This window comes from Malaclemys terrapin, chromosome 1 (assembly GCF_027887155.1).
Source record: "Malaclemys terrapin pileata isolate rMalTer1 chromosome 1, rMalTer1.hap1, whole genome shotgun sequence".
NCBI classification, from domain to species: domain Eukaryota; kingdom Metazoa; phylum Chordata; order Testudines; family Emydidae; genus Malaclemys; species Malaclemys terrapin.
In genome coordinates this window covers 113,962,759-113,977,962 of record NC_071505.1, presented here as the reverse complement: position 1 = coordinate 113,977,962, position 15,204 = coordinate 113,962,759, and the positions used below count along the sequence as shown (strand labels likewise).

At 39.9% G+C, this 15,204-nt stretch overlaps 1 protein-coding gene across 4 annotated transcripts in view; it reads left to right on the top strand.

Moving 5' to 3' along the window:
• EPS8 (epidermal growth factor receptor pathway substrate 8) overlaps positions 1-15,204 on the top strand; it is a 197,207-nt gene that overhangs the window by 15,776 nt on the left and 166,227 nt on the right. Inside the window, exon 2 of one of the 4 annotated variants that reach the window (XM_054036092.1) lies at positions 1,007-1,044. The exons of the other annotated variants lie outside the window; for them this stretch is intronic. The gene's annotated coding sequence lies outside the window, so the exon portion shown is untranslated. The remainder of the gene's footprint in view (positions 1-1,006; positions 1,045-15,204) is intronic. 4 annotated transcript variants of the gene reach the window in all.

The following is a 15,204-nucleotide window of genomic DNA, read 5'->3' as shown; positions in this document are numbered from 1 at the left end:
GAGTTGAATGCAGAGAGGTTTGAAACACAGCTAGCATGGCCTTTGAAGCATGTTAACGTATGTTAAGTGGTGACATTTAGGCTTCTGTGATTCAGTAAGTTGTTCTTTTTCCTGTGAGGAACTAGTGACCTTTCACTTATACCAGGGTTAATAAAAATAAACAAACAGTAGCTTTTTGAGAGTTATTTAAGACTGGTGGTTCTTTTTCCTAGCATGTAGTAGCTCAGATTGATAGGAATATTAGTGTTCTTGCTGTATTTCTATATGTTATGCTCCATGACAACAACTAACTTTCGAAGTGCAAAGGGTCCCTCATATCAAAGTATAATATGAAATGCAGTTTTTTTAATAAGAGACTCATGTTGATTCATTGCATATACTAAGGGCCTAATTTTAAAGTAGTGTGTGTGATGGAACCCAGATAATCCCTCATTTGCACAAAATATTGGATCTCTCCCCATCTTTCAAAGAATTAATGGAGTGCTGTAGCAAGGTCTTGCATTACTAGAAGATAATTATTTTTACAGGAAATACTACAGTATATTTGCTGGTATGTTCTGAGGTATAATCATAAATAAAATGGCCAGCATTGAAATGAATGAGGAAAATAAGGCCATTTTTATTATTCATTTATTCACTAACTTGTAAAATTAAGTAATTTGCAGTGGGCCTCCCAGTTGTTCATATGAATTAGTGAGGGTCTGCTGAGCTGGACTGTATGCATCTATCTGGCGAGCAAAGGAATGGTGAATCTGAGGAGAAACTGCTGCCTCTGATGTGACAATTCTTTCCTCTACTGTTTCTTTAGGCTTTGCATTTGGGAGTGTAACAAAAGGATAATGTATGTACTGAGCCCCTTAATGAATGCAGATCCCTGTCTGAGCTGTGGCCATGTGATCAGCCAGTCAGTAGGCGGAAAGGTGTTTTCTAGTGCTTGTGTGACAGGCTCTCTCTCGTAGCCTTGTATTGACATGCTCTAAAACTGCACTCTGTTTTGTCATGGCAGGTCTGTAAACCGTATTCCCTTCCTCCTCATACACAGCGGTAAGTCTTGTACATTTAATAGGCTTTGAATTAAGTGTTTAAAGTTTGGAGACTGTAGGGAAAAATAGGGAAATTCAGACTTCAGGCTGTGCCTTTTTTCCCCTTTAACTATGCACCTGGTTAGTGCAGAGCATAAGGTGTATAACTTCTTGCTCAGAGAGAGAGGCCCAGCGGGACAAAAAAACCAAAAGGATAGAATAACTCGAACCTACAATTCTCTTTTGGTTTCTTATTTAATATTTGTATTATGATAACACCTCTGTTGTACTAGGTAATGAATGCGCAAGTTAAACAGAACTTTATTATTTAAATACAGTGTTTATTTTTAAAACAGTGAAAGAGCTTTCATAGATTGTAAGGCCAGAATGACCTCCTGCATAAAACGGTGTGGGCTTTTTTTCCCGTTTACCCCTACAATGAGCCCAATCATTTGTGTTTGACTAGCATATCTTCCTGAAAGGCATCCATCTTGATTTGATGATAGCAGGAGATGGTTCCAGTGGTTAATCATGCTCATTGTTAAAAATTTGTGCCTTAAAGTTTCAATTTCTCTGCAAGTTTCAACAGTTAAACACCCAAACAGGTGATTGATACACTTGTATAGATATGTCAGATTTGGCTGGGTACACTTCAGTTGCTCGTTGGGACAATATTAATTAAATAGGAATAAGGTAAATACACCAAAGAGTAAAATTTTTGCCAATGTTGAAAAATATAAAACAAGATAAGTGTGGTTCAGATGATGTCTCTTCCTCTCCTCCTCTTCACTTCTCTCCCTATTTCCTGTAATGGAGAATGGACTGCTTTTATCCCACCTGCGTCTTTTCACTGTTCTGGTGTTCTGGGCACACTAGGTTAGACTTTCAGTAGAAGCACTGGTGAAGTCTAGGTGATTCAGGGGTTTGAGTATTGTGAAAAGAAGTAGGCCCACTGAGAGGCAATGTTGCCTGCTGCTATTTTGTTCATTAGCATAGAAAATGTTCTGTGTGCTGTGTCCAGACACACAGACTTTAGCCTGTATGCCCTTTGGAGTATCAAAGCAGGTGAGAGTAGAGGGGTTGGGAGTTATGGATCCTGGGTTCTCTTCTATCTCTGCCCCGACTCACTGTATGAATTTGGACAGATCACTTATCCAAAGGGGTAGACTGAGAATGGGTGTGTCTGTGCTTCACTATCTCGCCAGATGTTCTGAGGCTGAAGTAGTTTGTAAAGTGCTTTAAGGTCCTTGGTTGGAAAAAAAGCTAAGTGCAAACTAGTGCTGAGTCAGATCACTCCTGCCACGGGAGAGACCCATGAAAAGGGCTGGAGAGGCAGGGACTCCAGGAGAGAATCATTTAGTAGTTTGGAGACCTCCCGACCTCATGGACTCTGGAGGCTGTGGGAGGGGGCAGAGGCATAGAGGCATCATCTGCTAAAGCCAGATGAAACACGAGCTTTTTTGCACTTGGTTTGGTGTCCCCTGTGATGTCTCAGTAGCAGCTACAAACACGACTCAGGGAATTGATGCTGCTTCCAACAGTATAGCAGCTTGGATGTCCACAGGTGGTGTATGGATATGCCACAGAGTGTCCAGTCCCTACTTAGCCTCAAAACCCCAGGGACCTTTCCCTCACAAAGCTTTGGTGGAGGGACTTCTTTTGGGGTGTAAGGGAGAGGACATAGTGCTGATACAAGTGGTACTCTCCCCTCCCTGCCTGTATGCACACACCTTCCTCATAGGCAGGGAGATCTGCCCATGGAGGGGTCCATTCTACACTTCCTAGGCTGAGGGAATGCTCTAGGGCAGTGTTTATTCCTACCATTCTGCATAGAATAATACGGGCCAATGCATTTTCCTTCCCAGGATGCAAATGACCTTTCAAATGTTAAAAGAAGAACAGGAGTACTTGTGGCACCTCAGAGACTAACAAATTTCAAATGTTGCATGTTTGAAGATTAGGAGGATGGTTTGTGCTTGCTGATCTGAGAGCTTATTTAACTAGTATTCTCAGTCCATCTCTGCTATTTGTTTGAACAAATTTTCCTCCTGGAAACTCCCTGGATCAGTGCTCAGAAAAAAATAAAATTCCAGAGCTTTTTGCCTTCATAGCTTTTTCTCTCTCTTCTTTTTCAGGAAAATAATTCAATCAATTCAGTATGAATCAGTTTTTCAAGTTTCCTGCAGTTATCTTTTGGGTCTCTCCTGGTGTTAGTTTCCTCACTGGGAAAACAAATCTAGTGATATACACGTTTCCTGTGCAGTTAATGTGTTCTTAACAATGGTGCAGTTAATGTGATGTGCAGTCCAGATTATGTAGCTTCTAATATAGCTAAATTCATATTAGAATGTTTGTGCCTCTTAGGAGGGAGTTCAGAGATTTCCCCCCCCTCCCCCCCCAACGGTAGCGAAGCAGAAATATTGCTTACTAAAAGAATGTGGTTACTGGTATCCTGTCTTTGAGAGCCTGACTCTGACCATATGTGATTGGACATAATCTTCTGTCTTGTTGGAAATGACCATTATAATACAATGGCAAAGCATGGTGTTGAAGTAAATTTTGTTATTTAAAGGACCACTGTTAGGATTAAGCACATGGGTGTTTACAGTGTTCAATTGAACAATGCGAGTAAAATTAAAGTCAATGGGACTAATGTGCTTAGCGCTAAGCACATGCAGAGAGATCTGTGGGATTGGGGCCTAAAATTTTATGTCCAAAACAACAACAAAAACCCAAACAAATAAACCCCAACCTTGTTTTATTTATTAATAGAACCTTGGATTATATTAAGATTAAAGTAACTTTAAAAAACATATTTTTCACCATTTATGCTATTCCTCCCCATCCCCCACCATTGCCCTTGTTAAGGATGGCTTTTGATTGTGTGGACATAAGAAACAGACCGATATCTGCACTGTTTGAGTTGCAAACACCACAGAGCAATGTTTGGAGTAAAGCAACCAACCTGTTTTTCTTTAAATAAAACAAAGAAAGCATGAAAACATTTCTACTAAGGTTACATTTTTTGTAAAATCTGGGGCTTAAACTACCTACTAGCAGTCTCCCTCTCTTGCACTTTATATTCATCGGTGGTTTCTGACAATAAGACAGAGTAATTCTTACATGACCAGGGGGTATAAAGTACTACGAATTCTTAAAATGCTTCCCATCTTCTTTAGATGATGTATGAAAGAGAAACTGAAAATACACTCACATTTCAGTTCAAATGGGTTGCTGTTGATTTTACTGCATTCAATTCCACAGAAACCAGGGGACGATTAGAAATTTAGAAGATACTAGTGCTTACAGACAAGTAATACACGCTATAAAATTATTGTATGCTGCCAAATTAAATTTGGGGATTAGCCTCTTTGTGGTTTCTGAGCTGTCCGCTTTATAGACAGCTGAGATCTGAATGTATCACTTTACATCTTTGCATAAAAGCATGCAAGGTTGGATACTTAGAATTCCAAAAGCTAATTAATGAAAGTCAATAGGTCATGTTTGGTGTTACTGTTGAATGTTGTCTTAAAATAGAATTAAACACTGGTACAGGTATTATTGAGCTAAACATCAGTCCCATTGAAGTCAATTGCAAAAGTCCAGCTGACCTGAAAGGGACTAGGAATTGGCCCTCGTGTTTTCAGTAATAGGATCGAAGAGGAGGTGTTTGTGGCTGGATTAGTTCTGTTGTAACTGATGTAAGATTTAAAAAATGGGAAATGTTGTGGGTGAAGGGGCACATAGGCTAGGACAGACTTGTAGTAATGTAGCAGAATCCATCCGTATACACATTGCGGTATGTGATTGGTGGGAGCAGAGAGAGTTTTCAGGGCTCCCTGTTCTGCCCCTTTGATTTTGGCAGCTAGTGTGTTTTCTTTCTGTTTGTGTATTCTAGCCCTGATCCTTGTGAAGATAGTTATTACCCTTGAGAATGCAATCTAACGTTGAAAGTTAATCACCAATTCCCTTCCACCACCACCTTCCCCCCCTGCCTTCCCCTGCGCAGACGCACACACTAAAACATTTTGTTTTTCATGGTCTCCACTCCAGGGAACCTGTTAGTGTTAGTATTTAACATTTATATTCTGGTAGTGCCTGGAGATCTCACTCGTGTTGGGGCCCGATGGTCTTTAGGACCCAGGTTTGTGGACTTGGTGTTTCCAAGTCTGTGCTTGTGTCCACATTGTATCGTTAACCTGGGTTTACAGTTGCGGGATCTGGGTGTTTCAGTCATGCTAATGCATTCACATTGCACTACACAGACCTTCTGGCTCGGGTCCGCTGCTTGAGCTGCATCCACACAGCAAAATGACAAGGCTTGGACCCAGGACTTGGACTCAGACTAACCTCCCTAGCAGGGTCCTAGGAACCCAAGTGCTTACTGACCCGAGTCAGACTGATTTGTGTGTGAATGGAAGAGGGGCTTAGGGTCAGACTTGAGTCAGATGTAGTGTAGTGCAGTGTAGTCATACAGTATGAGACCAAAGTCCTTGAGCTAAGTGGAGTTGTTGGTTTTTTTTCTAGCCAGTTGATTTATGTATTTTCTGTTGAATAAACTAACAGCAGTTTTGAGAAAGGCGGGCATGAATGTGAGTCTCCTTTATCCACATCCCCGTGCTTCCATATGACTAGACGCTGTCATTACTAATTTAAACTTATCGGTACTAGAAATGGATATGGCTTTTCATTTAAAGTGCCCAGATTCAGCTTGTGGTCTCAAGTGGATTGAAATTGGTGAGTGTAATCTCTAACTGTCCAAATGATCAAGGCTAAGCCTTGAGAGATGTGCTGTGCTGCAGTTCTCAAATTCAGGGCACACCTCACATGGAATTGGCCTTTTAAAGATCATTATCTTAATGATGAATGGAGTGCTCAACACAAAGTGTTAACAGCTTTAAAAATGTTTTTTTGTTTTTTTTTAGAGAAAAATCAATGTCTTATCAATTTAGCCTTTTTCATATGCGCAGAAATGGGTTATCTCTACAAAGATTAGCTAGATTCAGGTGGGTGACAGCATGTTGTAACTGTTCCTGTTGTGTTATCATCTTGATTCTCTGGAACATTCCATGCTGCTATGAAATCACATAAGTGTAACCATTTTTGCGATATACCCTTTTCCCCCCTCCACCTTTGGCTCATAACTTGTCTGAAAACATTTTTTTTTTTTTTTTTTTTTTTTTGCCCTAATCATTTGGCATACAGTATAAAATCTCAGTTAAACTAAAAATCAACATTTTAAGATATTCATTTTAAAATGAAGGCAACATCATTATGTTGGTGGTTTAGTTTTTGCTACTATACTTTTTAAAAAAACAATTAGGGCCTCATTATTCAGTTTTAGCATTAAGCAATGTATATTTTCTCCATTAATTTCCATTTTTTATTTGAGCACAGATAGTGTAACTTGTTCTTATCAACATCGAAAGCAGACATAGTCCATGAGTAATTTACAGTCTAAATAGACAATATTTGGGAGGCTGTAAAATGACTTTAATTTAGGGCCAGATTCAAAGGGTACTCAGTGCCTTGCTTAGAAGTTATTCAAATCTGTTTAAAAAGGGCTGGTGGCATTATTTACCTGTTTTGGATTTCAGGAAAGACAGATTTGAATTGAGTGAGTGGACACAAGGAATAGGCAGTTCCAGATGGAGGGTATGTTATAGAAGGAATTAAGCCTACATTTTCAAGAGTGACTAGTGATTTTCAGTGCCAGTTTTGAGATAGCTAACTTGAGACACATCAAACAAGTCTGATTTTCAGAGGGTGAGTGTTCAGTTCTCTCAAGGTATCTTGATGTTTGGGACACAAATCGGAGGCACCCAAAATCCATTCTTTAAAACATAGACCTTTAGCTGTAAGATGTTCAGGGCAAGGACCATGTGTTCCAGTGCATTTGTACAGCACGTGGCACATTGGAGCTCTGATCCCAATTAGGACCCATGGGCACCACTGTAACAAAATAAATAATACGGTGAATGGAAAAGGGCGTTAAGATGAGAATGAGAGAAAGTAATGGAGATTTTTTTTACTTCATAGAGATCACTGTCTAGCTGAAATTTTATATTTGCCATGAAAGGAGATGCCATCTGGAAGGCTGCAATATGCAGAAGCATGTCTGGTGTTTGGCAGTTAGTTATACTTCCACTTTTTTATATTTATCTTAATGCATTCCTTGAGCCAAGATTTTTTTTTTTTTTTCTAAAATACATAAGTGCAAGCCCAGAGCTCCTTCTTCAATGTGAGTGGGAACATTTTGGCTGGTCTGTAATGGTCAAGGCAGTGAGAGTAGTGAGTTGAACTGAATTGTTAATATGTTTAAGGCTGTGAAACTGATCTGACAAAAGCTATAATACTCAAAGCTGTTGATGACACTTCATTCCTAAATTAGCACATGGTCTTGTTGCCTATAGTTGGAGAGCATACACTCTGAAATTCCTCTGTCTTGTCGATTTGCTATTATTTGAGTTATGATCTGATACTTGTTAGACCCTTAGAACACAGAGATCAAACCTCAGCAATAATGTAATGCTCTGGTTTGAAACGATGACAGCTAGAAAAGAATCAGATAGTGACCTACCCTTTTTATCTCTAAAGGAGATAGCAATTGCTGGGTCAAGCTTGAGGTTATTAATGGATCATTGTGGGAACTGCACTGTCTCCCTGCAATACATTTACTCCTTTTGATAATGAATTTAAGAGCTGCTACCATCTGTTTAACTATGTACCTTTTTAAAGTAAAATTATAATCCTGCTAACCTCTGATCCACCCAGTTCAGAAGCTGTCTGTTCCTGTCTTGACAGATGGATCTTCTAGGAGGAATAGGGAATTTTAGAGGGTCTTAAAATTAACCAGGTTTTTCCTTTTCCAGGAAGATTATTTTTTTTAAACCTCAGTCATTTGGTCATAGTTTGCACAGCTTTTTTTTCCTGTTTGCAGCGATAACACTAATCTCTTGCGTTTATATAGCTCCTTTCATCCCAATGGATACTAAAACTCTTTATAGACATACACACATACAAATCAGTTTCCTCCGTCAGTGGAATGAATTGGCTCTGAACAGATCACAGAAGCCTTACACATCAGTTTTGGATGGGAAGTGATTGAAAATGCTGCATCAACTAGAAAATGAATGAGGAATTTTTAAAAGGCTGAATGTAAATGTCCTAGGTGAAGTTTGGTTGGGGCACCTGTACTTCACTCCCCGACCCCAAATCTAAATTATAGCAAGTGGCCAGGGGTTCACTTAAATAATTTCCAAAAGATAGCACCTTCTGTAGCTCAGTGCATTTCACCTTCACAGTACATTGACTCAGACACAAACAGAAAAGGGTCACTGATTAAAACACCAATGCTGATTTTCATACTGTATCCCGGGCTTTCCTTGGAGGTCTCTTGTCCCATATTGACCAGATCTGATCTTGCTTTAGCTGGAGATCTGTTAAGAGCACAACCCACGGTTGTATTGCTGCAGGTAATTAATCTACATAAGTATTGATAGTAAATTAAATGTGATATGATTGGTTGTTGAGGGGAAAAAACGTTAAGTAGGGCTCTGGTTTTGTCCAACAGAGAAACGCAGCATCACAGGCTTGGCTTACCCTTCCGGTGGAAAGTCTCCTTTACTCCATGATGGCAGAGGTGACAGTCTGACCAGTTGGCTGAGAGCCTTGCTTTTTTGAATGCTTCTCTGTGCTGAGTCCTTTCCTGACCCACAGAAAGAGGGGTCCATGAGTAGGAAGCACTTCCCTGCTTCACCCAGATTTAATAGCTTTGACCCAAGTACCTGTAAAATAAAGCCTAGGTGAGCAATGTCATGTTCATGCCCTTCTGTACCTCTTGCTCTCACAGTTAAAGCAACATAGTGCTCAGGAGGCCCTAAAAGGAAAGTTGTGCTGTCAATCATCGTAACATTTTCCACTTGGGACTTGCGTTAGGCAGGCATATTGCATCTAGCTTTCCAGTTCCTTTAAAGCGTGGGGAGCTCTCTTCAAATTGCATTAAAACTGTAAAATATTTTAAATACTAACTAGAAGAAATGCCCAGTTAGGTGTATTGAAACAATAATTTACTCCACCCCTCGTTCCCCAACATACAACCCTTCCCTCCACTTTCTGGTTGAATCAGGGAGTGGAGCCACAGCTTTGACATCTGACTAACTCCTCAAAGCAGTATCAAGTACCAGGCTGTGACTATGCCCCTGGAAAGAGACCAGTTTCTTCTCTCCTCCTCCAGGGAAGTAGCAGTGGGAGAGAGTTAACCCTTAAAGTCTGACCACTTGGGAAGGGAGTTTATCCTGAGCGAGTTGCAGCTGCCTCTGAAGAGCTGTATGGGAATGGGGGAATTTTTTTCCTCACTTGTGAGCGGATCTTGGATTGCTGCCAGGTTTTGCCACCTTATTCTGCTGAGGCTGGCTTTGAGCAGTAAGATCTTGCTCAGCTCTTCCTTTCCTTAGTGGAGAATCATGCAACTCCCCAGCAGTTTTTTTTTTTTTTCTTCCTACACCAGATGCCCATGTAGGAGAGGAGGAAGTCAGAACCGCACGCTGTAGCCTTCAGCAAGTAAATAGCTGAGCCAGGGTTCTAAAGAACTACAGCTAGGAGGATAAGGAGGTAACATCTGGGAAAAGTCTAGCTGCTGTTTGAGGGGAAAGCACTTCCTTCTCTATTGTGCCTCTCAACCCCTCCCCCGCCCCCCCCACAAAAAAACAAAAAACAGCTAGCTGCAGATCCTCTGTCTCCCTCCTGCTGTTCTATGCCATTTAAGGTGACCAGACAGCAAATGTGAAAAATCAGGACAGGGGGTGAGGGGTAATAGGAGCTTATATAAGAAAAAGACCCAAAAAATCCGGACTGTCCCTATAAAATCGGGACATCTGGTCACCCTAGTGCCATTTCATGGTATCACTTCCTTCCCTAGATACTGACAGGTGGCATCACCTCCGTCCCTAAGTATCTGATGGCTAAAGGTCCCTTCCCAGCTTGCTCTCTGGAGGTTAGGCCTTGTTGGTCTGTAGTCAGAACCCCACGCTCATGCCTCATTTTACTGTGGGCTGCAACTGATAAATTAGTTCTTTAATGTTCTTCTTTTGTTTTGTCAAGTTCCACACAAATAATTGAATAGAAACAGAAGGAGCAAACTGGTTACTTTAAGAAAAAAAAAGGGGTGGGGATGGGAAAGAAGAAATCTTATTGAAGGGAGTAAGTTGTTATAACCCAAATATATTAATCCTCCTACTGCATCTGATTAATTAAAGTAATTCCCTCCTTCCATTTTGCATTTATTATGTAGTTGTGATCTAAAAGAGGCTAGTGTCTTCCATGCACAAGATCATGACAACTACTGTCTCCCTTTGTTATGTTTTAGGTGTTTAAGATGTTGCTAGTTTTATTTTAGATGATAATTCAACATTAATATTGTGGTAACACCTGGGGGCCAGTTAGTTTGGGACCCTACAGCACTGTACAGAGTAAATGACAATCCCTGTTCTATTTCATGGAAAACAGGTTCAGTTTATCACAGTTTCCAGCTGCATTGAATTATTGATTTTTTTTTTTTTTTTTTTTTTTTTTACAATTGAACTACAGGGTTTAACACCATCTGCAAACTGTTGTGTGTGACCAGTTTCCGTCTACATGCCAAATTGTATATTTGGGGTGGGGAATAGGGGTTTCAGTTTCTGGTCTCCTAATTGCAGATTGATTTTTTTCTCCATGCTATTTCTGGCAAGATTTGCATGGACCAATTGATAGTGCCAAACAGTTCCTGTATTTTTTAATGGCAAGAACTGTTACATCTCCCTCAGTACAGTACATCTGTGCAAAGTATTTTTACTAACTACAGGATAATTGGTGATTAAATACAGTGTGCTCATTTTCCCATGTGGGGGAAGAGGGGAGTTTGCAGACAAAGTAGCAGAAAAATGAAATTGGTGCTGCTTATTCTAGTTTTCTGTATTAGATTTTTGCACTCTAGATACTTTTTTGAAACTAGATATAATTTAAGTTTTATAGCATTTCCATTTAATTCCATAACACTGGTGTCAGAAACCGCAGTGGAGCACGAATGGGAGAGAAAGCACAGCCCTTGGTATGACAACACAGTGATCCGGTGTTTTTTGTCCCCCATTTTCAGTAACACTCCCACCATTGCCAAAACCCGTGAAGCCGCACCACTGGTTGTGCAAATATGAAAGATTCTCTCACCCTCCCCCAATGCTTGCATAGAATGGCCCTTGTGAGTCAACCACTTAAATTCTAATTTCTGTAAATATATTTTCTTCAAGACCAACTTTGCTGCATGGAGAGAATCTATGCTGCTGCTGTTTGCTTTGCTGACCATAGGGAATGTTTTAATGCCACCACTTATACTAGGTGAGCCGGTGAAACTAATTGGCCAGGTCACTACTAAGTAAATATTTACATGATTACTTTTTGTATGAATAAATTTAGCTATTAAGGCCAAGTATTCATTTATTTGGTCACTCTAGACCGAATGTATCTTCTGAAATAAGATATGCTATGCAGACTTTACCTGTGTCTTCAACTGACTACTGTGCTTGAAGAGGGACTATGTGCATTTACGGTTGCCAACCCTCCAGGATTGTCCTGGAGTCTCCAGGAATTAAAGATTAATCTTTAATTAAAGATTATGTCGTGATGAAATCTCCAGGAATTCATCCAACCAAAGTTGGCAGTCCTATGTGCATTTAAGTTTATTTCTTACAGAGACGGTTGGAATGTAGAGATCCTGGTAAATGTAATTTTTCTGGGATAATGGAGTAAATTGGCATGTAGCCCTGCCATCTCATGATTGGTTGAGATCCTGAGGCAATATTTAGTGTAATGGATTAAGCAATGCTTCACTTCACAGAGTAATCTGTTATACAGAAAGATACATATTAATGGTTTTGAAAATAAAGAATCTTTTCACTGTGAATTTAGCTAGTATTCTATTAATTGTTTGCAGAGAAGTATAGCTAGTTCACATTTTAGTCCTTTAGCTTGTCCCAGGACTCCCATAAATAAACGTTTGTTTTTTGTAAAAATATTCTCCTTAAGGAGTGCAGACTTCTAAAGATCAGATGGCAGGACAAAGTGCCTGATACTGATGTCCTTACTAGAGCCAGTCTGACATCAGTTTACGCATTGCTGATGAGAGCCCAGACCAGGTGGGCCGGACATGTTGTGAGAATGTCAGACGAACGCATTCCTAAGCAGCTTTTCTATGGAGAACTCACTCAGGGAAAGCGCTCCCATGGAGGACAAAAGAAGTGGTTCAAGGACACGCTGAAGACCTCTTTGAAATCCTTTGAGATCAACACCGCCACATGTGAAACCTTCGCACTGAACTGTCCAGCATGGCGCAGCCTCATTCACACAGGCAGTAATACCTCTGAGGCGAGGCGAATTGCTGAGGCTGAAAAAAAGCATGAGCTGCGCAAGTCCAGAGCTGCTAGTAAATCATCGACAGTGCCATTATATGTCTGCCCGACGTGTGACAGGACGTTCCACACCCGAATCGGACTGATCAGTCATCTTTGGACGCACAGAGACCGGTCATCAAAAGAATGAGTTGTTGAGGTCTTCATCGATAACAATGGACGAACAGCATACTAGTTGTATGGGCCTGAGGATGTCACATGGGCTGCAGCTCTGTGCTGATTGGGCCGCAAGCAGTCTGCAGGCTGTGGGTTGAGAACCACTGCTCTAGAGAAAGGGAAATGGTGACAAATGCAAGTAAAAGTGTATTTTTTTTTTTATTTTTTTAATCTTTTTAATCTGTATGATTTATATGATCAATATGTGAGTGTCATATTAAACACTGCAGTTTGCCTGGCTTAATGCTTTAAAAGAAAGGAATGATCCATTATGCCCCTGTTGCTAAAGAGCACACCACTACATTGAGGTGAGCTCCATAACACATACCTTTTCCCCTGCTGCAGCAGTATTAACCTGCAACAAAGCTTTAGGATGTTTTCAGTTCTGCTAACCCATTAATAAAAGGGGTCAAACATGATGATGATAATGTGTGGTTGCAGTACTGTTGTAGCCATGTTGGTCCCAGGATACTAGAGAGACAAGTTGATGAGGTACTGTAATATCCAGGATGTATCAGACATCGACTACTATGCCACAGATTTTCTTAAGTGAGTGGAGCTATTGGGTTACACAACAGATTGCCTAGATTGAGAGCGGAAATTCTGTTGCATTGACCTTCAACATTAGAATTGACAAGATGCTGGAAAACATACTCTAGGGAGCTGTCTTGCTTAAATCTAGTCTATCCCGTCCACGATCAGATTTAAATGATTCTAATCCAGGATACTTTTACAAGCAAAGATAGTAAATATTCTTTAAAAAAGTCTGAAGATAACCTGAAAATCTGGACCCTGTGAAGTTCGTATAATTTTATAACGTGGTTAAACTCGATTCTTTGGGACACATTAGTAACTACTGATTAAAAATGACTGTTTTATTATTGAACATAAACAATCTGAACTGATGTGGTTGAGTGGCTAAAACAGAGTAACAAAATTGATGTACGAGTTTAATAAAAGATTTAGATGATTCAAAGGTCATGTTGCACTTTCTCGTTCTGCTTTAAATAAATATTTCATGAAAGAAGTATTGATACAGTTTGGAATTACCTTTTTGATTATCTCACTATAAAAATACCTACTCTTCAGCTACTAAGATTAAATTACTGAGACTACAAGTTAGTTTGTAGCAACAATAACACATACTTAAAATAATTTCTATTGTTGTGGTGCCCATGATGTGCTAGGAATTCCCCCCCCCCCCCCAAATATAGGAAAGTAGAGTTAATGCTTAATTTCTACCCCATTACTCTAGCCCATGAACTTGTGCCTGAAGAAGTCATTTTCAAGGGCAGGCCAACCTCTATTTTTCTTTACTTTGATGTAGAGTAAAGGTTCATGACTTGCCTCAACTGTGGTGCAGTGGTTGTGTTTTAACTATGCAGGTCCGTCACATCTTACGCGCATTTAACATGCATGATTTCAGCTTTACGCGGTCGGCAAAAACCCCCCAAAAAAGAGAAAAATAACAATTTTAATACTATACCTGTAGTGCGGGCGATTCCGCCCACCATTCAACTCAATGTAATTTTGACTATACGTGGTTTTCGCTTTACACGATAACCGTGCAATGGAACCCCCGCGTAAGATGAGACTTGCCTGTATCATCGCTGTATCTGCATGACTTCCAAGGATTAAGCACTGTCGTCAAATAATTTTGCATTGTGGTTAGCAAACTAGGGCATGGTCAAAACTATTAAGCACAGATACTTATGCACTAATTTATAGTCTGATAAACAAATCTGCAGTAATTAATCTCGTGCCTGAAATAGTTTCTGGGGCTGTCAAGCAATTAAAAAAATCGTGATTAATCGTGCGATTAATCGCACTGTTAAATAAATGGTATCCTATTATTCTTTAAATATTTTTGGATGTCTTCTACATTTTGAAATATATTGATTCAATTACCACACAGAATACAAAGTGTACAATGCTCACTTTATATTATTATTTTTAATTACAAGTATTTGCACAGTAAAAGAGAAAAGAAATTGTGTTTTTAATTCACCTAATACAAGTACTGTAGTGAAATCTCTTCATCATGAAAGTTGAACTGACAAATATAGAATTATGTACAAAAATGTTTTATTTTTGAGTGTAGTTAATGTAAAACTTTAGAGCCTACAAGTCCACTCAGTCCTACTTCTTGTTTGTCTAAGCGATTGGCTGTACAAGTTTGTTTACATTTGCAGGAGATAATGCTGCCTGTTTCTTGTTTACAGTGTCACCTGAAAGTGACAACAGATGTTTGCATGGCATTGTTGTAGCTGGCATCGCAAGATATTTACGTGCCAGATGTGCTAAAGATTCATATGTCCCTTCATGCTTCAACCACTCTTCCAAAGGACATGTGCCCATGTCGATGACGGGTTCTGCTTGATAACGATCCAAAGCAGAGCGGACCGACGCATGTTCATTTTCATAATCTGAGTCCGATACCACCAGCAGAAGGTTGATTTTCTTCTTTCGTGGTTCAGTGCTGTAGTTTCTGCATCGGAGTGTTGCTCTTTTAAGACTTCAAACGCATGCTCCACACCTCATCCCTCTCAGATTTTGGAAGGCACTTCAGATTCTTAAACCTT